The sequence below is a fragment of the Labrus bergylta genome, chromosome 8, assembly GCF_963930695.1.
Source record: "Labrus bergylta chromosome 8, fLabBer1.1, whole genome shotgun sequence".
Taxonomy (NCBI): Eukaryota; Metazoa; Chordata; class Actinopteri; order Labriformes; family Labridae; genus Labrus; species Labrus bergylta.
This window is the reverse complement of record NC_089202.1, coordinates 25,983,531-26,008,834: the sequence shown is the minus strand read 5'-3', so window position 1 is coordinate 26,008,834 and position 25,304 is coordinate 25,983,531. Positions and strand designations below refer to the sequence as shown.

Here is a 25,304-nt window from a genome sequence, read left to right as displayed (position 1 = left end):
AAGCTGTAGATTTAAAAAAACAACAACATACATGTTACTGAACATTTTCTATTTTAGGAATATTCTGATTCTTCATCTGAAGTCACGGGCCGCCAAAAATCCCCACAAGTGCCGCACTTTGGACACCCCTGATTTAGAGCTTTGCAAGTGAGAAGAAGGATTTTAAATTCTATTCTAGATTTTATAGGGAGCCAGTGCAGAGAAGACAATACAAAAGTAATGTGGTTCCTTTTCCTAGTTCTAGTCAGTACAAGAGTCTTTAGAGACTTACTAGAGAAGCCTAATAAAATAGAATTACAATGGTCCAACCGAGAGGTAACAAATGCGTTAATGAGTTTTTCTGCATCGTTTTGTGAGGATATGTCTGATTTTAGATATATTCTGCAGGTGAAAATTAAAAAAGTGTTTCCTCATAATATTACATGGAGGAAGCATAAGGTAAAGAAAATCGGTCCAAGCACTGAAGCTTGGGGAACGCCATGGCTCTCTTTGGTAAATGGTAAATGGACTTGAGCTTTTATAGCACTTTTCTAGTCTTCTGACCACTCAAAACACTTTTACACTGCATGTCAATCCCCATTCTCACACTGATGGCAGAGGCGGCTACGTAAAGTGACCATCAGAAGAAACTAATCCCATTTATACACATGCATACGCCGTTGACGAAGCAATTCGGGGTTAAGTGTCTTGCCCAAGGACATTGACATGTACAAACTGAGATCAATCTGATAAATAGGATTCAAACGTTAAAACTTAAAGCAGTCCCTGTAATGCCAAGTAATTGTTCTAGTCTGTGTAATAGGATTTGATGGTCAATCGTGTCAAAAGCAGCACTAAGATCTAACAGGACGAGCAGAGAGAAGATCCCTGTCTGAAGCTAGAAGTAGGTCATTGGTAACTTTAACCAGCGCAGTCTCAGTGGCAGATAGCTGTTAACACTAGTCTGGTTTTGCTCAAGGTTTCTGCCTCTTGAAGGAAGTTTTTCCTTGCCACTGTAGCTTTGCTGAATGTTGCTTAGTGCTCATGATGGATTAACGTTGGGTCTTTGTAGATAATAGAACATATAGGAAGGTCTTTTACCTGTGTGTGTTGAGATAACATTTGTTATGAAGATTGATTGATGGATTGATTTATTGATTTATTAATTGATTGAGTGATATGGTGGACTATAAATATTGACTGAAAATCATCATGGAGAAAGTCACATAACTTGATTAGCTACCACTTTCTCCAAGACCTTTGAGATAAAAGGAAGGTTAGATAGGCCTTTAGTTAGCTAGAGTTCCTGAATCAAGAGTAGGCTTCGTAAGAAGAGGTTTAATTACGGCTACTTTGAATATGTGGTACATAGCCTGCCAGTAAGGACATGTTGATGGTTAATCGTAAATGGACTTGAGTAGTCTTCTGATCAATCTAATATAGAGGTGCTAACTAAGGGGAAGACTTCCTTAAACAGCATTTACTCATCATATCTACTTAAAATATAAGCATTTAATAATCTTAAAGACTTCACATGCCGGTGTATTTTTTTTTTTTTAAGTAAAACAACAGAGTAACATTTAAATTGTTTAGGCTTATTTCTTTGAGGAGATGTATGTCAAGTCACAATATGACATTATAACAATAGAAAAGCCTACCCATTTGGCCACGCCCCCGATCAGACCCTCTGTACCACGTGTTCATGTCTCCCACCCCCCTGCACTGCTGTAAATGATACAATTAGATATTCAAGATTATTTACTTATATATATGATTATCAAGACAGTGATCACATTGTACCCTCAATACAGATTTAGATCCAAAAACACATAAGCCGCTGTTCAATTTACAGATTGCACAGGAAGTGCTTGGTGAACAAAAAAAGTGTCATGGCTGCTGCTGTGAGCTTACTACATCAACCCACTTGTGTGCAGTATTTGATAGGTAAACTGCATCTGTGCCTTCCCCGCAGGTTTACTAGACCGTAATCATCAATATGCAAAGACAACAACAGCTCTATTTCTGTGTGAACATTATTGATGCATGTGTGGGTGTGTATGCCAGGTTTGTATTCACAGTGTGTGTGTCTGTGTGTGTAGTTTATATGCATGTGTATGTCAGTAATAGTGAGCAGAGGACAAGAGTATGACTCATAGGGGAGGTCGTGATGAGTCTTTTTCTTGCCCCTGACTTCCAACCTGCTGCTTTCTGATAAGAAAGACACTGAGGCTGTGGGCTCTGGTTAATCCTCTCAGTGCATCGAGCCTGCTGTCTGCCATCAAGAACAATGGCTGGGACAGGTTGGTCATCCATCCCTTTTTCTGGCTTCTGTTTATAGCTCCTGAATCACCAAGGATGGAGTGGGTTGTAATCTTGTTGAGTAACTCTTGAGACACTTTGTAGATTGTATAACCATTCTTTCACCCCAATATCCTGTTTGCTCAATTTAACCACGCCTGCAGCTATAAATTAGATTAAATATAATCTGTAAATAATTTGCTTCTTACCTCCCCAGATTTAGGGGAAATGCTAAAATATCAAAGAATGAGTCATAGGCAGTCAGTGGTGGAGAGGTGAATGTGACAGTCTTACATAAATATCAAAAAATGTCATTTTAATCCATTAGTTACCGAGAAATAAAGAATCAAAAGACACTGAGTTGACTCACATTTACAGTCAGATATGCCCTTTATTTTCTATTTAGATGCACCTCCTCTGTTTACATTCATCGAGTAGGATGCTGAAGTATTCAGCATTTGCATGGGAGCCCAAATGGCTGCAGAGAGCTCCTTTTCAGGACAAGCTGACCCAAAGATTAGGACTAGTCAGCACACTAAATGAAGCAGTTTCAGCGTTGGAAAGTCTGTGGTATCTGTGGTATGTCATGATGGGCTGCAAGATGAGGTTGAAATAAAAACATTTTGAGGGTCTAACGTTAAGCATAGTGTTAGTTCGACTTCCTGTAATGTTCATTTTTCAAAATGCTTTTTATCACAAAGCTCTTTTTTTTTTTTCGGCAAAAACACTGAATAAATCAGTTTCACTGAAAACAGTATTGTTGAGACGCTTCCATAGGACATAAGGCAAGACAAGTTTATTTATTTTGCTTATATCATACACAAAGGTCACTCACTTTACAGAGATAAAGAAATCGTCCAAAGGAAAAACAACATGCTTAAACAAATAGATGATTGGAGTATTAGAATAAACTTCAAATACTGAGTCTGTAAAGTTATACTAAAAGAGAGTAAGATCATTCATTGATCACAATTAAAAATGAATGACAGTACTGGGACATTAAACGTGCAGGTTTTGGGTTCATCCAAAAGCACATACTAGAGAAGTATTTTAACATGAATTTTAATTGTTTACATTTGGAGACAGTCTTATTTGTAATAACAGTTTAAGTTACAAGCTGCATGGTGACTTAATGCTGGTTCACAATGTTTCATTAGGACTCCTGTCTAAACTAGCAGACCTACAGGTCAACAGAACTAAGGTGCTGTTTAGTTTATACGGGTCAGAAAAATATAGATTCCCAACCGATCAGTCTCTAACTAGTGGAAACATTTTAAACTGGATGCCAGTTCAGAGATTTTAAAACAGGACTTCATTTTTCGATCATAGCAGCAGCTTTCTGAATGAGCTGCAGCTGTTTCATGGTCCTTTAGGAAGTTCAGTTTGAAGACCATTAGAGGGGGGGATTTACGTTTATTCCCTGCGATCGGTTCACGTCCATAGACTGTTGCTCTATGCAGGCTGTGTCAGGCTTAAGTGGCTTATAGGCAAAGAACATTGTTTGCTGCTGGACAATTTTAAATAGTTGCCTGGGAACACTCCTATTCAATACGGTCAACATGAGGATAAAGGGAAATGTATCTACAGTTTGTCTCCCCCTGCCTCTTTTTACCACTTTAATTATTACAGTCTTGCTAATACAAGTTGGGGAATGTTTCATAATCTAAGTGTGGCTTTTCAGAATTAACAAAAACAAAAAAAGGAGTCTACTGCAAAAGAACAAAAAGCTGTGAGCAGTGTGTTTGGTGGTGTGTACTGTGAGTGCTGTCCTCAAATTGTCCCCTCATTCAGGTGGCAGTTACATAATCTCAGTGAACCGTCGCAGATCACATAAATTTCACTTTTGTGACTGATAGAAATCTGCGTGCACAAGTTCTGAGGATGAATTTAGCCCCCATGTGCTGACCTTGCTCACTGAGGTAAAAAATGCATTTCTGGATTTGAATCAAAAGATAAAATGAGACATCAGACAAGACGTAGAAATAAACTTAAAGTTTCTTAAGGTCTTTTATTTTTTTATTTAGCCAGTCTTTAACAACAAATTCTCTGTCACTTTGTTTATTTGTATTTTCATACCACATCTAATGTTTAGTCCGTTCTTTATGTAATATTTGCAGCTGTTTCTGGATTATCTCGTTAAAAGTGCAAATGTTTTATTACATGATAGTCCTCTTTTATTCACAACGAGTTGTTATTTATCGTGTAAATGAAATAACCATACCTTGTTATTTTTACACAACAGCATGGACCTCGAGGATGCTTTCGTCATTTGTTTTGGCAAGCAGTGTGGTGCATTGGATTAGCCTGTTCAGCGAGGTGAATTGGCTCGCCCACCTCACTGTATTGCAGTTATATAACACACGAGGAGGAGATTTGTTGTTTTTTTTAACAATGTTATCCACTCAATTCTGTGAGCTGTGAATTAACCTTCAGTGCTAATATGCATTTAAAGCTACGAGACCAGCTGCCTTGTGTAAGAGATTCTGACTACAGCTGCTGAAGGATAAAGGGACGTGTGGCGTCACAAATAGTCTCTCTTAGTGGACTGTGTTGTAGTGTCAGTGTATTCCCTCAGGTCAAGGTTTGTGAGTTTATGCATGGCTGCACATTTACATGTCTGGGATGTATGTGGATGTCCTTTTGCCTCTCTGTCCCTCTGCTCTTAGGACAGTGCATTGTTCTAATCATAACCATATGGTGTGTGGGAGACGACTTCACATCTCTGTCAACCAGCCAGGTTTCTGCTGATTCCTGTTTATGTTGTAATTGCCAGTTATGTAGAAAGGCACAGCTTGTTACTGTGAGTAGACTAAGAGTATTTATCCACTGTTGGTGTGACAAAAGGAGACATTTGAAGATGTCACTTTGAATTACGGGATATTGCAATGAACATTTTTTTTTTAAAGATTAAAATAATCAGCAGATAATTCCATATATTTACTAATTGTTGCATCTCTAGTTAACGTATAATCGAACATGTTCTATGTTGTGACGCTCTCACTGGTCACATGTTGACCTAACAGCGTACAAGAGTTAGATATCACAAAGCATCGCGGCAGCATCGGAGGCTCGCTGTCAGCACTGCATCTTTCAAATGTTGACTTCTCTGCTCTGCGGATTTCAGTTTCACCTTGCAAAAAAAAAAAGACAACATGATGTGCTTTTGATTCGAGGGTGGACCAACGTGTGCTGCTTCGTATTGACAAGCTGTTGACTCAATTCACATCACTCAGGCTCTTCTATATAACGGCTTGCAGTGAGACTAATAAAGTTTTGCTCTGGTGTTGACACAAGTCAAAGGGCACCTCTGCAGTACTTTGGAAGGTGACCTTGCACTTCTCCAGCAATTAAACCAGCTTCAATACTTCGGTCCGTACCGAGACTTGAAGTCCCTAAGGACTGAGCTACTGCCGTCCAAAGGTTGTGGCAAGCCAAAAAAAAGTTTGTCACCTGCATCGACACAAGTCAGAGCTCTTCTCGATCACAGATGTGGATATTAATAATACACCACTATCTCCACTTTGGTAAAAAAAAAAAAAAAGTTAACCAGCTCTGTTGAGTGAGAAAAGTGAAAGGAGAGTTTTCCTGTTAGACTCTGCCTGTGCCTTGTAGAGCCCGTTATCCATTTGTTCCTTGTCTTCACAGGCCACAGAAAGGAAAATGGAAACCGTGCATCAGGTTCAAATGTTGCAAGCCTTAAACAGGAGATAATTAAACTGGTTTTGTGACTGCTCGTTTGCCTCACATGTTGTGTGAGCCAAATCAGCCACGCCCCTTATAGTGCAATCTATGCATACCTCTTAAATCAATCGAAAGGAATGAGGAAACCTTTTTTAGAACCAGGCTGTAAACGTGTTTTATTCTGTTGGCATTTTGACATGCTGTTAATGGGGCTTCCTGTGCTTTTGGAGCAAGCCTCAAGTGGACAAAGGAGGAACTACACTTTGCACTTATGCATCGGCTTCATCTTTCAACTTCGGAAAGGGTTTCCGCTTGGGAGCCACATTCCACCGCACACCCAATGACTCCCTATCATGATGTCTGAACTGAATGTAACATGATGCTTCTGATGCTTGCCTGCTGTGAGGACAGAGTGTTAGCTTCAGTGAACCAGTGAGAGTTTGAAGTATGGAGAAGGAAAATTGACCTGTTACTCATAATGCCAAACATTACAACCTGAATCAGAATAAACAAACCACTCCACCTACAATGGCAGCTGTGTAGTTGTAATCCTTCTGACCTTCCAAAAAATCGATTTTTAACAAACTTTTTTGTTGTCAGTGACCAAAATGAAGATGAGAGAGGTTTAAAGAAGTCTTTTTGTAGTTTTTTTTAGTGAATGTTTGCCATAACTCTCCTCAGAACTACATACAGGAATACTAAAGGAGCTGACACAATAATGTTGACTAGCAGTGGCACCTTGATGTCTCTTTCTGCTGTTCTTGTTGCGTATTGGTCAGTCTGCTTCCTTATGTTGAGTCATAAACAACCTGACATGCTGCTTCAATAGATTACTTGAACTGAAAGGAATAGTCAAAGGCTGATGTTGTTTAAAAAAGATGAAATGTAAACCTAGTTGAGAGGTCTTGGTCTTCTCTCCTTGAAAACTGACGATATTTGTTTTTTCATTAGTTTTTTATTGTTTATTTTTTATTTACTTTATTAATTCCTGAGGGGAAAGTCAGGTTTACACTCTGTTAGTTCGAGACCTGCTACTCGCACACACAGGCCCGAAATGCTGACATGCACAAACCTGACCGATGGACATGCTTTAGTGGAGAGACGTCAGATTGAGGCTGCTACATAGGGAGCATGCCAGAGCTGTTGAGGGTTCAGTGCCTTGCTCAAGGGAACCTCTGAAGTGATCTGGCACCTCTCCAGCAACCAGACCGACTTCAGTACTTTTGTCTGTACCGGGACTTGATGTCCCAACAGACTGAGCTACTGCCGCCCCGATGTTATCTAACACCTCCACTGAGCAGCTTGGATTAACGTGACTTCTTTCTTGATACAGTTCCAACTTTTTCAGGTTAAGGTTTCACTGCCTCAAATCAACGTCAAGATTTAGAAAAAGCTTAAACCTTAAGTTTGCGTTCATTGTTTCTCAGTAATGTTTGGCTGATTCAGCTGATTTGAGAAACTTGATGCAGACATCCATGTAGCCATTAAGGGAGTTTTATTTTTTTAACGGTAACGCAGTTTGGGGAGTGTTTCCTATTCCAAAGGAACAACTTCTAAAGGGTTTGTCTTGGAAAGAGAAGTTGTTTTCTCTTCCGCCCATGCTGTTGCTTCCTGAGTCTTCAGGAGGAAGGAATTCCCTCTTGTGCTGGTTACCCACCCAACATCCTAAAACACACACACACACACACACACACACACACACACACACACACACACACACACACACACACACACACACACACACACACACACACACACACACACACACACACACACACACACACGCGCCTCGACAGAAGGGCTGTTCAGAGAGTCTAAATGAAGTGAAAAGGCCCCTAGAGGGTCAGATTATGTGTGGCTCTGGCGACAAAACCTTTCACTTTAAAAATGTTCTATAATTTAAAATCCGACCACCCTTTCTTAGGGCTATTGTTGTGTTAAAATGTAAAAAATAGCATTGTTTAAGGGTTTTCCTGTAATATTTCTCTTATGTATTTATCTCCTCCACTAAAGAATTCCCCCCCCTTTCAGCCCTCATTTTTTTATTATGAGCCCATATAAAACAGCAACCAATATTTGCCCTTAAAATGTTTTAAATAAAGTACTTTATTTACGGAGCAGTTACAGGGAAGAGGTCATTGTCAGTACATTTTTGAATTCTTAGGTTTTCTCCAACAGCACTTAAACAATATGTGTAAAAGGAAATCAACCAAGTAGGTAAAAAAAAGAGGAACTTAAACATGACATAATGAGATATAGAAAATCTGCTTTAATACAGGTATATAACATTAAAAATATAAATTAATAAAACATGTCAAAAATAATTCTTCCATCTAAGCTAAGCATGAACAACCGTGTGTCCATGAGGCATCACCAGTCAGCCTACAAATCCCATGACTCCGGCTGAAGTCTAAATAATTCATCCCTGAAGCGATTTATTCACCTGACCCGTCAGATTCTCATTTCATCCTGTGCTCCGCTGTTCTCTTTCCTGTTGGCCTCCACTTTTGTCTCTGCTTCACCCCTCAGCAGGACCTTTACAGTCTTATTTATCCTAGCTGCAGGCTTTATTAAATTACTTTTCTTGCACTCTGTTGACTTTCTCCGCTCTGTGTGGTGTTTCATCTTCTGTCTCTGTCCATGTTCCTCTCTCTCAGCCATATTATATACTTTTACCCACAGTGGTGCAGTGTGGAGGGGGGGGGGGGGGGGATTCTTTCTTGGCTGACTTTGCCCCACCCTTCACACTACCCCACCCTAATCAGGGCCCCACTGCGGTCCATTCAACAGGCCAGCAGATGCTATTCATCCCAGAGCTGGTTGGAGTGGAGGATGGGATAAGGAGTTGGTATGGCTTGTAGAAGTTTTTCCTCCCACAGTGCACACCCTCGGTCTTTGTCTGACCCTTAAGCCCCTGCCCCAGATTATCTTGACACAATGAAGAGCACATTTTGGAAGTGCTATTATGCCACTTAACCAACGAGTTTTATTACAAACATTAAAATCCTGGCATAGGTAGTTGCTATAGGTAAATACATGCATGAAAAAAAAAACAGTCACTTGCTTCAATTTGATGAATACATACTAGAATAAAATACAAACATAAGGCTTTCATGAACATTTTGCTAGTTTACCAGTGTAAGGATTAAGCCCTTGGTTGAATAGTCATTAAATGTTCATGATATTAATTAAATTATGTAGATGTATATTTATAGGGCCTTCCGAAAATTGTTTGGAACCAAAGCTAAAAAACAAAACCAGAAAAACAAGCTTTTAAAAGCTGTCACCTTCACCGTTCAACTTACTAAGAATTTTGTGTTTTTGAATAAAAAATGACAAGCACACTCTCTAAATTGCTCAAATACATCGGCAACTGCTCTCTTCTGTCTTTTAGTAGGAGACATAATCGTAACTTGAGACCTGTGAATTTAAATGGATTCCAGTTGCTAAAAGCTTGGAGTTAAAATATGATTTAATATCTGCACTTTTTTTTTTACTTCGCTATTTGTCTATATTATTTCTATATTATTTAAATGACAGAGATTTTATCTTTTTGAAACACTTGAAAATGATGTCAAACGTGTTCCCCGCTGTTGGATATGACTTGTTATTGTGTCATTTGAAATATTAAGGCATCTGAACCTGGAGCTGTTTTATTCCCCACTTCCCTAAAGTAATAACGTTATTTAGTTTCTTTTTTTTTATTTCCTGTCTGTACTGTAAAAGATGTAGTTCTTTTATTAGTCATCTGTTGAATTGATCCCAGGAGTCCAACGGAGAAATATTCAGCAGCACCGAGATTAACAGACTAAAGAGCCTATGATTATAAGAATTATAGCACAGCTTAAGTTATTAGAAACAGCTCTTTCTTCTGTGTTTCCAAAAAATTTGAGTGACAGCGAGATCACAAAGTGGCACCTCGCATGCCACTTGGGGAGCTGGGGCACATGTCGGTAGTTCAGTGATGTGCCTGTTAGTCCAACGCCATGTGCGCTTAGTTTAGTGGCTTATATGTCATTAGATCAGCGGCTTGTGCGCTGGCTGATGGCATGCCACCAGGGAGCCAAATCAAGCTAAATGTTAAAGGTCATTATTATCAACACTTTATTATGAATATGCAAATTAGAAACATTCCTATTTTTACTCATGCCCAATATACTCCTCGTCAAAATGAATAGACATTTAACATGCATCCCTTCCCGCTACAGTGGCTGACGAGGCCAAGTGAAAGCAAGTCCAGCCTAGACTGGAACTGGATTCTTTGGGTCTTGGGAGTACCTTTATCGTCTCCCCCCCACAGACCTCATAACTCCAATCTCCTGACGTTCCAAAGCCAAAATGACTGGTGTAGAGGAAAGGAGGTTAGTTTAGCAAAGTAGGCCCTGCAGCTAGGTCCATGCGGGCATCCTGGGGGGGTCTTAAGAGGAACCCCGCTCAGCTGTCTCATCCAGATTCCTTTAAACCTCCTGTCGTTGCTGTAATTCTAATGTTACTCTCCGTCTTTAAATTCTGTCCCTTTACTATCTAAAGAATACGTTTGTCTACATCCAGATGTTTTCTGATGTATTGTTTTAGCATCATTTGGATGCATTTGTACGTTTGATGTCATTGCCGTTTTTTCCACTTTTTGCAGCTAGTTCCCTTCATTTGCAGCGAGTACGCATTCTGTGTTGCATTTGTTTGTTTTTTGCAATTTATTTTGTTTGTGAATTTGCGGCATGTTTTCCTTATGTAAGGAAATCATAAGGGATCATAAGTCATCCTAAAAACTAAAGTCAAGAACACCCTGCATTGGGTGGGATTCAGGGACAGCAGCACACGTTTCACAGTGCATGTTCTTTGGAATAAATCAAAAGCAATTTGAACCACTGTATTTATTTCTAATTGTAAATGTCCTTCTGTCTGTTCAGTTTTTTGTTTTTTTCTGGTCTGGTCAGCAGCACTGAGCTTGTCCTTAACCAGCTTCTCTGTATGTAAAAATCTATGTGCCTATGTGTGTGTCAGATGACCTATTGAAATCATTGCGGTGCAGTACTCCTGTTACCATGGCAATGCAGGCTTCTCCGTCTCTCTCTCTTTCTCTCCCTCGGTCTCCCCTCCCCTTTCATTTCCCTCCACACCAGAGCGAGGGTCATGTGACCACTCTGACGTCAAGCTGTAGAGGAGGCAGGCAGAGAAACAAATTAGTTTGTGGGCTTTTAACAGACCTCCTGCTCAGACTAGGAGCCTCTCTGAGTCTGTCAGTCACTCTCTGCTCTGTCTCCGTCGCTCAGTCTATACTCTCCCCCTTATCTGCTGTTCCTTTCCTCTCTCTCTCTCTTTCTCATCTCTCTTCCTTTCTAGCGCTCCTCTTTATTCTCGCCTGTTGCATTTGCTTCTGCTTCTGCTGCTGCTGCTTCAACAAACTTAGTCTAGAGAGAAAGTGCTGGGTGATGGGCTGCTGAACGGCTTGAACGTCGCTACAAAGTGAGGTAAGCTTCCTGTGTTTTCTCTTTGTGCAGTATTGTGTGTTTTAGCAGCCAGTGGTTGCTTCCAGAAGGGAGAGCTTTTTTAGTTCACACGTTTGAGTCACATACTTGCACTGAGGGGAAGTTGCCTCTCAAATGAATTCCCTGACAGGGAGCGTATAGGGCTCTTGTGTCTTTCCTAAAAACTCCTTTTGTCATGCTTAAATCCTTTAGCTTGACCGCGCTGACTTTAAAACAGTGCAGAAATGTAGCGCGATGTTAAAGGTTTCAGAGGTCAGGACTCGAAGCTAATTGCTTTCTGTCTGGACAAACACTGCCAGATCTGTTTTCAGCACTAGCAGGAAGTCTGTTCATGATAGAAAGAGGGGAGGAAAGTGTGATCGTTACGGGGAGTGAGTGTGTTGTGAAGCTGGAAATGATAGGCAGCTCCACATGGTTTTTCCTCCCCAAAGCGTTGCTAATGTTAGAGGCAGTGGTGTAGGCTGGGGCTGCTGGCTTAGGGGCAGAGCAGCTGCCACCTGCCCCCCACCCACCCACTTTGTAGGGATGGGAGAGCCTCACAGATCTGCTCTGCAAAAAATGTAACTCTCACAGACTCAAGGTCAGCTGTAATATTCATTTCTCTGAAGAGATCTTCTTGTGTGGACACTAAAAGGTATTTTTTTCCAAGTTTTTGTTTGTCCGTGAAATTTCTACAATTGTCTGGCTTGAGAAACCCCCACCCCTTCCCCCCCCCACCATGCTGTTAAAACACACCCCCCACCTCGCCGCATGCTTCAAACAATAGCACGTCAGCCCACATTTAGCCCAAATAGGGTGGAAAGAGGGAAATGTGCATAACAAGTGGATTGGGTCTCCCTACAATACTTCACACTTTATTTTGTTCTCTCCTCCTCCTCCACCTCTCTCTGCTGTGAGCCTTTATCTCAGACTTTCATTTCTTAATGAAAGTAGTGTCACCTTCTCAAACTTAGCAAAACAGTCACAAGGAAAGTCCACGTAACCAGAGTTATAAGCCAACTCTCAAGTCTAGGTGTTGGATTTGGTAATGTGAAGAAAGAGATGAAGAACACCTCCACACAACTGTCGTTTCTCAGCGTCTGATGTAACCCAGTTGTAGATATCTTCTGACTCCATCCAGTGAAATGCTTAGCAGAGCAACAGTTTGGACATCCAACGGGATTTGTACCTTTTCTTTCTTTCGGGGGGGGGGGGGCTTTTTGGTTACATAAATTGTTTGACTATTGAAAATGTATAGAATTTCAGCTCGACTGACCCCGAAATCCTCCTGACTTGCTTGTTCACACATGCATCTCGCCTTTATATCCTAGAATGTCAGTGCTGCATGCAGTCTGACAGATCCACAGTTTAAGTGCAGAGAATAACACACTGGACAACAGGGGCATTTCTTGGGGTTTGGGGACATTAGGCGCTGAGCCGAGACCCCTACAGGGGGCTCTGGTGGGGAATGCTCCCCCAGAAAAATATTGATAAAAAAGGGGAAATATGTTCCCCCCCCCCCAGAGAACAATTTTGCCCATAAAAGACCACATTTGTTGGCTTCTGGCACATTTCAATGCCACCATTCTATCAGGTACATGTTATATTTCTAATATTTTTTGGCAGGTTTGGCAGGTTTGGAAATGATTGCAAAGGAGAATTGGGTCTCTTTGTTAAATAAGGGTGGGCTGGTAAAAATTGTATGTGGGCAACATTGGCTGTAGTTTCTGAGCAGTTCCACAACAGTAGGCTTCATTTGAACATAGTGAATCACAGGTTATAAGAGGGGGGGGGGTCACCAACACTTAATTCCTACATTCTGGTGAATATTTATGAACTTCAAATAGGCTAGGTAAAATGAAAACACTACATTATTAACATAAAACACAACAGACTGTTTCTAATAACTTCAGCTGTGCTATAATTCTGATAATTACAGTCTCTCCTGTCTGTTCAACCAAATCTCAGCGCTGCTGAATAATTCTCATTTTCCTTTGAGCTGAAGCTCATTATTTAATCTGTTGTTTTTCACATTTCATTTGAAACACAGTATTTTAATAACACAAAACTTGAGAGAATTCTGTTTTCTGCTTTAACACTTGAATCAAATATAAACTCTCAGAGTTTAAAACCTTAGTCACAAACCTTACATAACAGCCAAACATCAAATATACCAGATTTCATGACAATAAAGGGATTCATTACATCTTTATATTGCACAGAAGCACTTTTTAACTGAATATTATTTCATTTGTCACTACACTCCAGATAGTTTAATAATCTTGGAAACTCTGACTGTAGAATACAAACTGTTACATGCAGTCTTTTCTCTCTTTCTCCCTCAGTGATGCTTGGCTGTTTTTTTAAAGTATCATGTATTGTTCAAATTCAACCTGTGATGCATTTCACTGTAAGTCAGAACTTTTCTATGACATCTTAGAGTGAGAACGTTGTTTTACTGACGCGTCAGGTTAGTTGAATATTCATTTTAGGAAAGGCTATCATGATGTAGCCTCTTAGTCTTCATCAGGTCGAGGGAGAAAGAGAGAGCACGTATGGACAGAAGAGCAGACGCTAAGGGAAAAATGGGAAAACTTTGAATGTTTACTGTGCAGAAGCAGCCCGTAATATGGTAATGCTGATGAACATCTATGTAGTAAAATGCAACTATTGTACTGACATCTCTTCTTGGCTGAGCGCTCCCTTGTCCCCACACTCACACACAGAGCCGCACAGAACATCTCGGCCAGTTTGGGTCCGATTGAGATGTAAGTGTGCAAGAGGGAATCGATTCCAAGCCACATTATCTAGGTGTTAGTCTGACTTCAAACAAACTGACTTAGCACTATTTCAGTCCGTCTAACATGCATTTGAAAAGCTAGTTTAACACAATAAAGCAACTTTCTCTGACTGCATGTGAGCGTTCTTTCTGTTCTTACTGATTTGAATCACTGATTCGGTTTATTTGGACGTGGGGGCCTCTGTGAATAATGAGTCACTTTGTAAAGTTAACAGTCTACCATGATGCTGCACATGCATTGCTTTGTGAAACTTCAAAAGGTGCAGAGAGCTGCCTGATACAATGTGAGTCATGTAAAGCACGTGGCCATCTAAAACAGTAATTCTGCAGGAATCTGCCAATGTGAAGTACACGTCAAGGAGTTGATCTGTGTTGACCATCATCAGGACATTTAGTCTCTGAGAATTATAGAATTTTGTTGGAGTCAAAATGAAAGGTACAGTTTGAAGCTAAATGAATTTAAGCCTTCCTTCTGCTGGTTGTGTCGATCAGTTCCATAAGTTCTGCAAGCCAATCATTCTGAAAACAGGTGTTGACTTGTGAAATGAATGTGTGCAGGCTGTGTTTGTGTCTAGCATTTACACTAAAAAGACACTGCCACACACACACACACACACACACACACACACACACACACTTCCAGCATACTGCCAGTAGCTTTATCTGACATCCTACGGAAGTTAACTATTCTATTGTGTGTGTCTATGTGTGTATGTGTGTGTGCATGCACGAGCTGTTGAATGTTTTCAAGAAGAATTTCACATTATGCAGAAGGTGGCCAAATAAAGCATTACCCAAAGTAAGGAGAAAGTGTTACATTATTTAGTTTTTGCTTGATGAAAGATGTATATTGGATCAGTTTAAAAGTCTGCTCCACCTGTTTAGTTTAGCACCACATATAAAGAGGCTACAACCACCACAAAGAGGCTACAGTCCTCTATGCAGCGGCTGCAGGTTCAACTCCCAGCCTCAGATCTTTGATGCATGTCTACACCGCTCTCTCTGTGACACATTAAATATTTGTAAAGTTAACAGTCTAACATGCACAATGGCAGTCCGTCACTGCTGTCTGCAAACACAAAAAAAGCTTTAAGGCAATGTCTCAAATTCTGAAAATGTCCTGGACAACAACGTATTGATTGACACATATGCAGTAACACCAGTGTTGAACTGAACATGGTGCATGTTAAGGAGTTAGTAGGAGGTTGGCAAAATGACTGAACAGGTATTTATTTGTGAAAATATGTATGCCATTATAACTAGTCATTTATCTGTGGGGAAAAACAGGACGCTTTGGTAAAGACGGCTTAACATGAGATATTTAAATGTGTGCAGCAAATACTGAGTTCAATCCTGGACTCTCACCTTGCTGCAGGCGAAAACACACATGCACAAAACTAGAGCAAAATCACTGTTAAGCTTTTTTCACACATGCACTCCATTTCTTTATTTAAAAGAAAAAATGTGAAAAATGATACAAGTGCTATACAATAAAGATCGATGTGGCTGACATGTTTGAGGCAGAAATGTGAACAAGCCAACCATAGAGGAAAAACATACAGTTGTAAAAATCAAAAACAAAGTGGAAAAACAATTTCAGTACAGCCCGCCGCTGCGTCTGACACCATAATGACAGTGTTTGCCTTACTATCAATGGGACCTGCAATTTGACATTACAAGTAGAAAATGAAATACTTTCTGGCAGCAGCTTCAATACGTGCACAACTGTGTTGAGTCCAACATCTGTACTGTCACAAAATAAGAAATCATCATCATATGGCTGTGATCCACTTTTATAATAATGATAATTTATACTTTATTAATCCCGAGAGGGGAAATTTGGTTTTACAATCTTTTTAATGAACTTGGCCCGTGCCGGGACTTGAACATGTGACCCTCCGATTTCCCAACCCAATTCCCTACAGACTGAGCTCCTGCCACATCCTTTCTATAATATACAGTACTGTTTATCCCTCATGATGAGGGTCAAGTATTTTCTGCTTTGCTACTGCCCTTCCAATGTTAGGTGAAGTGAAAAGATTAAAAGCAGGCAGTAATGTTACAGATTGTCATTCGTTGAAGAGGCTGATTAGTTCCAAAGCTGCCCGTGTTTTGTTCTGCTCTCCAGTTTTCATCATCAGAATCCTGCACAAAGATCAACACACCACTTGTGTTTCTATGTGTGTGTTGAAGAGTGTGTGTGGTTTGTGTCTGTGTGGTGGCAGGTGGATAAAGGAAGAGGGGACTGTGTGTCAGCTCTATGAGACTGAATGCTTCCCTGTGTCCAGGTGATTATCTGCAACTACTGTTTGTGTGCGTAAGAGTGGAACACAGTGTTGCTTAAAGTCTTAAATAAAAGTCGAAATTGATTTAAGATAGTTACATCATGGAAAAGATGACTTAACTCCCTCCTATCGGGCCCCCACATACACAAGAGATGGTTGCGTTTGTGTTTTATGTGTTTATGCCCACATCCGTTTAAAAAACCTTCCTCATTTCTACTCACGAGCTAAGCTGAACTTTATGAACCAGGCTTCTAAAACATCCTGTTTTATACTTAAGGGAGTCTCATGTAACAGTGATGGAAACTAACTTGAAGGCAGTTTATATAACTGTTGATTTATGAGCAGAGCCAGAGATGAAGGCAGAAACTGGGAGAAAGAGAGGAACAGAGCTGAAGTGAGAAAGACACTCAGAGATAAGAGGGGAGACTTCAGGGGGCATGTAGATGTTTCTGAACTGCTCTCAAGCTTCTCTCAGGTGTTAAACAGTGGATCCTGTAAAGTATTGAACATCTTGAAATATACAGTTGATTGATCTAAGAGTTCAAGAAGGACACCGTTTCCGGCAACACTACTATTTATTACGTCGTCTCCTTCCACTTCCGGGTGAAAGCCCCAGCGGAAATTCTCGAGTATGCGCAGAACGCGAAATCCGATTACGATACGATGGCTGAGTATACATGCCGTTAGTTTGCAGACTATGAACGACTTATCTAGGTGTTCTTTTCCGATTATGAGATGTCCGTTATGGTCCGATGTAGGTCGGACTAAGATGTTTACATGCATTTAAAAAGTCTGAACAGTGTCTGATACGATCAGAAATTTGAATATCTAGCGGCATGTAACCCTACTTGAGTGTGTTACTCCTATTATCAGAATGTATTTGCGTTACGTAATTTTCAAACTCAAAAGAAGAAGCAGGCCATGAAAAACCTATTTAACCTATTAACTATTTAACTGTTAAAATCTTGGTCGCTGTAGTAATCTGCTGCTGTCCATCTCCTGTGCTGGCATTCGTGTCTTTGTGATTAAAGTCAGAGCATCAAGACAGAAGCATGTTTGTGGTAGTTTGGAGGAACAGCTGGTCAGCAATGCCTTTGTCTTTCTCCAACAGGCTTCTTTAAGAAGGGGTTATAGGTCATTCAACTGCAATCCGGCCCAAAAGGGGTGCCGAAGGCTCTGAGAGACCCCCCCTTCCACACCCTCCCCCCAAAGGTCCCCCCATGGGAAGACACACTGACATATTTAAAGGATAGCCTTAGCCAATCGGCTCCCATGCATTGGTTAAGGAGAACTATGGGAAACAGATATTCTATTTTTATCTTGAAAAAGGAATTCACACAAGAGACAAAAGAAGGAGTTATTTTTCGGAGAGCAGATGTCCCCTTGCAGAGTTTTAAGAGTGATTGTACATTACACTGCGACAAAGGAACACTGCTGCTGACATTACTGAAAACTTTTCTGCTGTCACAGAAGTTTCACTTTACCACACACTTGGTTTGTAAAATCAAGATTACCATTTGGGCTCAACCAATATGAAATTGTTGGGGCCGATGCCGATATTCATATTGGGGAGAGAGAAAATCCAATACCGATATATCGGTCAATATCTATGAAGTCTGTATAGATATAGATATACACATTTGCATTGATTCCTCAAATGCAGTTGTCAAACATATGCTGGTGAAAGAGAACTGCTAGTGTAATACAATGAAACTCAAATGAAATGATTTGACTGGTAAATAAATCTAGTAATATCAGCGCAAATCTGCGATAAAATTAGCCAGTACTAGTAGTCACTGGATAAGCTAATATCGGCCGATATTATAGGCTGGACGATAAATCAGTCAGGCTCTAATTACTATTATAAGTTTGAGTTACAATGTAGAGAAAAAAGTTATTTGAAGTGGTATTTTTTTTTTTTTTTGGATTACATGTTAAAGATTGATTCTGCGGGTTGATCTTGTAAATTCAGTAATTCTCCAAAAAGATTTTTGTGACTTCTTTAGAAGTTTTCCATTCAGCTGAATTTCGGGTTGATTTTCATGATACCAGAATCTTCTCTTTTAAAAGATTGGCTTTAATTAAAGGCTTCCTACGTGAGCATTCAGACATGCTTTTGTTTGAGCAGGTTGTCAGTTTGATAGACCACTAGTCTGAGATATTTCAGGAAGAATTTGAAAGCGAGAGGATAAGTTCAATTATTTCAGCCTTGATCCCACCAATTTCAAGGTGAGATAGTAAGTTGGCACTGTCAATGTGCCAGCCAAGTTATTTGAAAATGTAATTTCAGTGTGTTTCAACAAACGTTAAGTTCTTTTTCCTTACCTAGTTTTACCAAGCAGCATCCTCTGGTGTTGAAAAAAATGAACCTGGTGATGTCACTGATTATATTTCTATATGTCTGTTTTAAACATTCTATAGGTTTTACACACATTGGTCAAAATAATTGTTCTGATATGAAGAATCCCATTGCAATACATTTCCACGAGTCTTAATGTAGAAGGCTTACTCACAGGGCACGGATGTGTTTCTAGTTATTAACACTGTCTGGACTTGACTGTAGAAAATGAAGACTTTATCACAGAACATTTGGTGTGAGGCCTCTGTACAGTCATTATAGGTTACAGCTTTTAAATTATTGACTTTATCCTCAATGAAATATCAAATTTGGTCTTTTGGAAATAACTTGTAAATTAGTTTTTGGGCACAAATGTGCTGTCATTAAATCAAATGGCATTTAGTCAGTAAAGAGATGACATATAGGCAATTATAAAATCTGATTTGAAATAACCTTTAATTGACACTCGTGAAAATATAATGTCCAATTAGTGTTAACATAATCATGAACGTTGGTCTTTCTCGGGGGGGCACAGATGGAGCTTTCTACCAGTATGGAATATATTGAATAATTCACTATATAACGATTTCCCAGAGGGGGTGCTGTAAATGACGGTTTGGCAGCTAGGAGATGATGGATCTCGCAACTCAACTACTTTGAATTCCTCAGTGCTTGCAGAGATCTTTGGCAGTGAGGATGCATGCCTTACTGTGGGATGTGAGGCGAAAAGAGAAGACTTCTATCACTAAACTTGTCATCTAAAAAAAAAATCACTTGAATGCAATATCTGCTTGGAAATTGCTTTCCGAAAACCTGTGGATTTATTGTAAGCTGCAGAAGATGCTATCGTGGAGAGGGGGATATTGAAGCATCGTTCTTCCTTGTTATGTGCAAGCTCGTGTGTTGTTGTGGCAGCTGTTCTCAACACAGACAGAAAAAAACTGTAAGCCCACACGCATCTGTGTTTCACTGATGTTGGTTTGAATATCTTTTGCACAGAAATGACAAATGCTGTGTTAGGAGTTACTTGTCACTGTTTATAACGTGCTTTCATACCCTATGAGTAGTTATCTACACTGTAACCGAGACTTCCTCTTGAGTTCTCAGTCATTCAACAACACATACTTACTACTTAAAGAGAGAGTTTAACTTATATCAGTATGATAAACCAGTCCATCACTGAACTAGTTCAGTCTCCAAACCCATGACTTTGCGTATATACATGTGCGTATCAATTCCAATCATTATAGGAGGGATGACTGCTGATGCCAATTATGCCTGAATTAATGCCTTGTTAGTACATTGTCACTCTGTGGTAAACACTGTTGCCCAATTTTATTTGCAAGAGTAAATCAACACATTTACCAAACAACTAAAATTGAGCTAAGCTAGCTGGGGTTTTAAATATTTGTGTTGAATATTTAAGTGTTGAAACATTGTAATCTCTGTACCTAAGCTACATTGGTAGCTTAGGTACTTGCATGTTTGTTGCTGTAGTATCGAAACAAGTTTGCTTGAAACAAATATTAAATATTAAATTAATATTAATTAATTAATATTAAATATTAAATATTAAAACAAATATTAAATAAATATCAAACAAATATTGCTTGATTCTATTTTTTTTTTTTGATTTTGTGTTTTGGCTTTTTGTGCCTTTTTGGAGAGGTAGGACAGTGGATAGAGTTGGAAATTGGGGAGAAAGGGAGGGTGGGGAATGTCATGCTGGAATGTAGCCTAAGTTCAGGTTTGAATGGAATCCGGGCCGCCTTCTTTGAGCACTACAGCCTCTGTACAAGGGGCGTGCGAAACAACCGCTCTGCCACTGGCCCCTCTTTATCGTTTGATTCTTACTAGTATCGTATCAAAGTTTAAAATTCTGGTATTATGACAGTCCTGAAGTCAAATGGAATGATCAGTTCCATAAGACAGTAACTGCATGTCTAGAAGAACCCTAATGTCAGCTGTTTGCCTATTTTTGCTTTTCTTCTTCTTTTTTTCAACTTGCACATCACTGTGCATTCCAAACTGCCTGTCAATAGAGATCATCACTGTGCTGACACATACATGCACTAAAACTGTACACAAGTGTTCAGACTTGGCTATGGACGCAGTCACCTTAACGTGACAATCCTTTCTGCCCTGCCTTTTGTATTCTTTAAAGCTCCTTTGAGGGACTTTTGAGTTGTATTGATTGTGGAAACCCCTGTGGACCAAACAGGAGGGTTTATCTCTTCGCTGATCTTGTCCTGGACATGAGTAAGTGGTGTTTTCTTACAACATAATTCCTTTAGAGTCTAATGTGCAGCTCACAATGAATCTTTGGTATGAAAATGTATTTTTAAAGGCTGTTTTGGCAAGCTGCTGTTTAATTCCTTGGCTGACACCAAGCCCCTTGCAGCAGTTATCGGTAGAGATGCACCGATCCACTTTTTCTGATCTGATTCTGATCTGATGTAAATGGTGAACAGTAAATGGACTTGAGCTTAATTAGCGCTTTTTCTAGTCTTCAGACTACTCAAAGTGCTTTACACCGCATGTCACACCTACCCATTCATACCCATTCACACACTGATGGCAGTGGTTGCTGTGTGACCATCAGAAGTAACTAATCCCATTCATACGCATTCATACGCCGCCGACGAAGCAGTGGGAGCAATTCAGGGTTAAAGGGATACTTCACCCGTTGAAACATGAATCTGTATTGACATTGGGTCATATATGTAGTAGGAATGTGAAATACATTTTGAAGTTGGTGCCTTCTTGACCGAGAAAAGGCAGAAAGTGTCTTTAAGGCTCATGTGGATGAAAGACACAAACTCCCAGAATGCACAGCACCGCAGGCCACTCCCACTAAGGTCCTATATTTACAGACTACACATACGGCCGTTTCCTCAACTGATTTCGAGATTTCTTCCAGAAGGAATTGGCATCTTGGAAAGTCCTGGCCGAAAACAGACTCTATGTCTGTGTTCATAAGCAAACAATGAGATCACAGACACTCCCAGTCTGCCCCAGCTCGAGCCGGCCCCAGCTCGAGCCGGCCCCGAGCTCCTCGTCCTCACCACAGACGACAGGCAGGTCTCCCATCTCGGCTGCCGCGGTAGAGATAGCCACGAACATCCGATTCAAGCACAAGACCTTCAAAATCCCCTTCATCCATTTCAGTTTGAAGTTGAAACCTATTTTTTTTTTTTTTGCCATTGTCAGTTCTTATCAGCTTTCTCCATAGAGCCTGTTAGCATAGCTACCAAGCAATATGGCGGACGTTGAGTTTCGATTCTGGGAGTGAGTTCCCACCCACTGATCTGTGATTGGTCTGTAGCTTCAGTGGTCGAAAATATGAGGAACTAGCGATGTAGTTTAACCCCTGCTAACCACAACAGCTACCAAATGACCCAAAGCTTAATGCAAATGGATGAAGTATCCCTTTAAGTGTCTTGCCCAAGGACACATCGGACATGTTGCTGCAAGAGCTGGGGATCGAACCCTCGACCTTCTGGTTGAGAGACGTCGATTCTACCACAGCCGCCCCATCTCGTCTGAACGTCGTCATGGAGATGATTTGTCGACACTTAGTATAGTTTACAGCCTGAACATCTTCAGAGCGAGATTGTGCGAGCTGACCATATTTCTTGATCAGTGACGCTGATCGGTGCCGTCGGTCCCATCTCTAGTTTAAAAAAATAACGATATCGAAACATTCAATTGTATCTGATGCTCGTTTTGCTTTTGAAGTTCATATAAACAGGCATCAGTATTCATGTTACTCTGTTTCATAACCAGCTAAAAACTCCAGGACTTTAACTCTGGGAGGATCATTTCACACAACAGAGGACAGTAATAACTGTCTATCTTTATATTCAGTCTTCACGCTTCAAAACATTCTCACCATTTAACAAATCCCCATTCTCTGGATTCATATTGACCCCTGACCTCCGCTGTGATGTAATTTCCGTTTTGTTATTTGCTATTTTCCGTGATGTTGCATCCTGCTTCTATATTTTCCTTTGACCACAGGAAGCAGAGTGAGCTTTGTTGCATCCCCAGAGGCATTCTTCAATCAGAGCCATCTCCAGGCTCACGCTCTTGCCTGAGTCACATTTTCTCATTCCCTTTCTCTTCTTCCATCCTCTGTCTCTTTACTCTTCCTCTCAGAAGGAGGAGAATGCTTGACGTGATAGACCTTGTCCTCTTTCTGTGACAACCGTATATTATAATATATATAATGCTTTAATCATTTGCACTTAAACTTCGGCACATTGTACAGCCACCTTTCTTCTTTAGCAATGCTTATTGTAAATTGTAATTAGCAGATTGATTTGGATGCAGTCCTGTTTTATGGGAAATTAAATCTGAAAAAACAAAAGACAATCAAAAAAGGAAACAGTTGGTACTTTGCACATTTAAAGCCATAGAGACCGTCTTTACTCTGCCCTAAGTCAATCAATTAAATCAACCTTACCTCAACTCCCACTGCCAAAGTCTCCAATCCTCAAATGTCCATTTATAGCATAATTGACAGAGGTGGAGTTTCTGCTAATGTTTAAGAAAGATCTGCATAGGGGAGGAATAAGATCTGTCCTCTTATAAGGATGAATAGTGTTCTTTAAACAACAAACAAACAAACACAAAAACAAAACTGTAAGGAGATATGAGCAGAATATGGTGTGTCTGCTTTTAAATTCACTAAAATGTTAGCATTTGGCTAAATACCAACATTAAACCAAGATGCATGCAGAATTCAAGTTTATTTTCAGAAATAGCCTTTTTCACATCGACTATATTGACACACTGAGTAAGCTGGGCCTGTATGCTTGTTATATTATGCAGGCTTACATGACCAGCTTTATCCTGCTGTACTGGATTTTGTAGTCAACAAAGCCAATCTGGCAAGTAGAGGGAGGGGGGATAAAGCAGTATATTGGGGTCAGCACTGGTACAGTATAGGTCCTCTCACAGCTGGAAAGTTTGGAGTTTTGATCAACTCCCACAGCCACATGTCAAAGTGTCCTTGATGACTCCAAGACACTGAACCCCGAAATACTCTCACATCAGCAGTGTGCGGTTTGAATGGAGTAAATAAATACTGATGTTCTCTTTGGAGCAGTGAAGTCTGAATGTTATGTGAGTGTTAAAAACAGCTTTGAGTAGTCGGAATACTAGAAAAGTGCTATACAAACTCAAGTCCATTCACCATTAGAGTGGTGGCAAACTAAGGGGCAGGTGATTATGAAGGGTGATGTTGGTAATCAGTGGAAGAACCGAAATATGCAAGAGGTGAGTGATTTCAAAACTAAAACAAAAAAATCCAATTTGCACAATTTAATTGGGTTTTTAATCCTGTGAATTTTATCTGTGTGCACACTAAACCAGTGTTTCAAACCGCTGTACAAGTCAAAATCAAACGATATTGATGACTGCTTTGATACCATTGTAAAAATAGAAGATCTGGGCATTCAATATTGGGAAAGTCAACGTTTTTAATTGTCAAAGAAGCAAAATCCTGTACAAATACATTAACAATGTTTCATGGCTTTGGTTGTCCAAAAGAAAAAGGCTATAGACCCATTTAATTATCATTGGGGATTGCAGTTGGGAACCACTGATGTAGGCAATTAACTAGGTCCAATGATCATGTGCCAGGCAGACAGAGTGCACCTTCTGCTGCACCTCAGACAAGGAACCAAACAAATTAGACACGACCTCTGAGTACAAAGCAGAGGAAAAGAGGAAGTGGGGGGAAAAGGCTCAGATTCCATGCAGGCATGCTATCAGAGCTGTTTCTCATCAGAGTCCACCAAAATAGTTCTGACCACGCTGACATGCTGCCTAATCACGTGTTATCCCAAATCTTTTCCTTTTCTTTTTTTTTGTATCAAATGTTGCAAGCCAGAAAACCATTAAATAGTAATGTTACGTAATCCCTCATGGATTAATAACATGGATAACAACACAGAGTAGCACAGATGCAGTGACCACAGATCCCTGCAATGTGGCTTCATAGATGAAATTACATAACCCTTAAGTTGATTATGAAATCAACTAGAGGAAGCATGTCATGTTGTGCTTCTTGCTGGTTCACTCTTTTTTTTTTTTTCCTGAATCAATATAGGAACAATACGAGGTTGCCTCCTCCTCCTCCTCCTGTCAGGTCTGTTACCATAACAACCTAATGAAGGCTAAGGGGGCCATTTAAAAGTATGAGAGCTGGAAATGTCAACTGAGGGCAGTTTCAGGATAACCAGCTAGCAACGCTAATCAATCAGACCAGACTACTGTTTTATGCTGTCTCAGATTTAGTGTTGATTATGAGCTAGCACAAAATAGGCAACTCAGTTTCTCACATGAATATGTGCATTTAGGAGTCAGATCACAGAAATCCTTTTCTTTAGTCTGTGTTGTAAAAAAAACTCACCTGCTCCATTTTTAGTTTACCCTCTGTCCTGCTACTG

At 40.1% G+C, this 25,304-nt stretch overlaps 1 protein-coding gene across 2 annotated transcripts in view; it reads left to right on the top strand.

Moving 5' to 3' along the window:
* The window catches only part of LOC109987427 (neurocalcin-delta A), a 66,562-nt gene that overhangs the window by 19,585 nt on the left and 21,673 nt on the right, over positions 1 to 25,304 (top strand). Inside the window, exon 1 of one of the 2 annotated variants that reach the window (XM_065957480.1) lies at positions 11,136 to 11,429. The exons of the other annotated variant lie outside the window; for it this stretch is intronic. The gene's annotated coding sequence lies outside the window, so the exon portion shown is untranslated. Of the gene's footprint in view, positions 1 to 11,135; positions 11,430 to 25,304 lie in introns of those variants that run through there. 2 annotated transcript variants of the gene reach the window in all.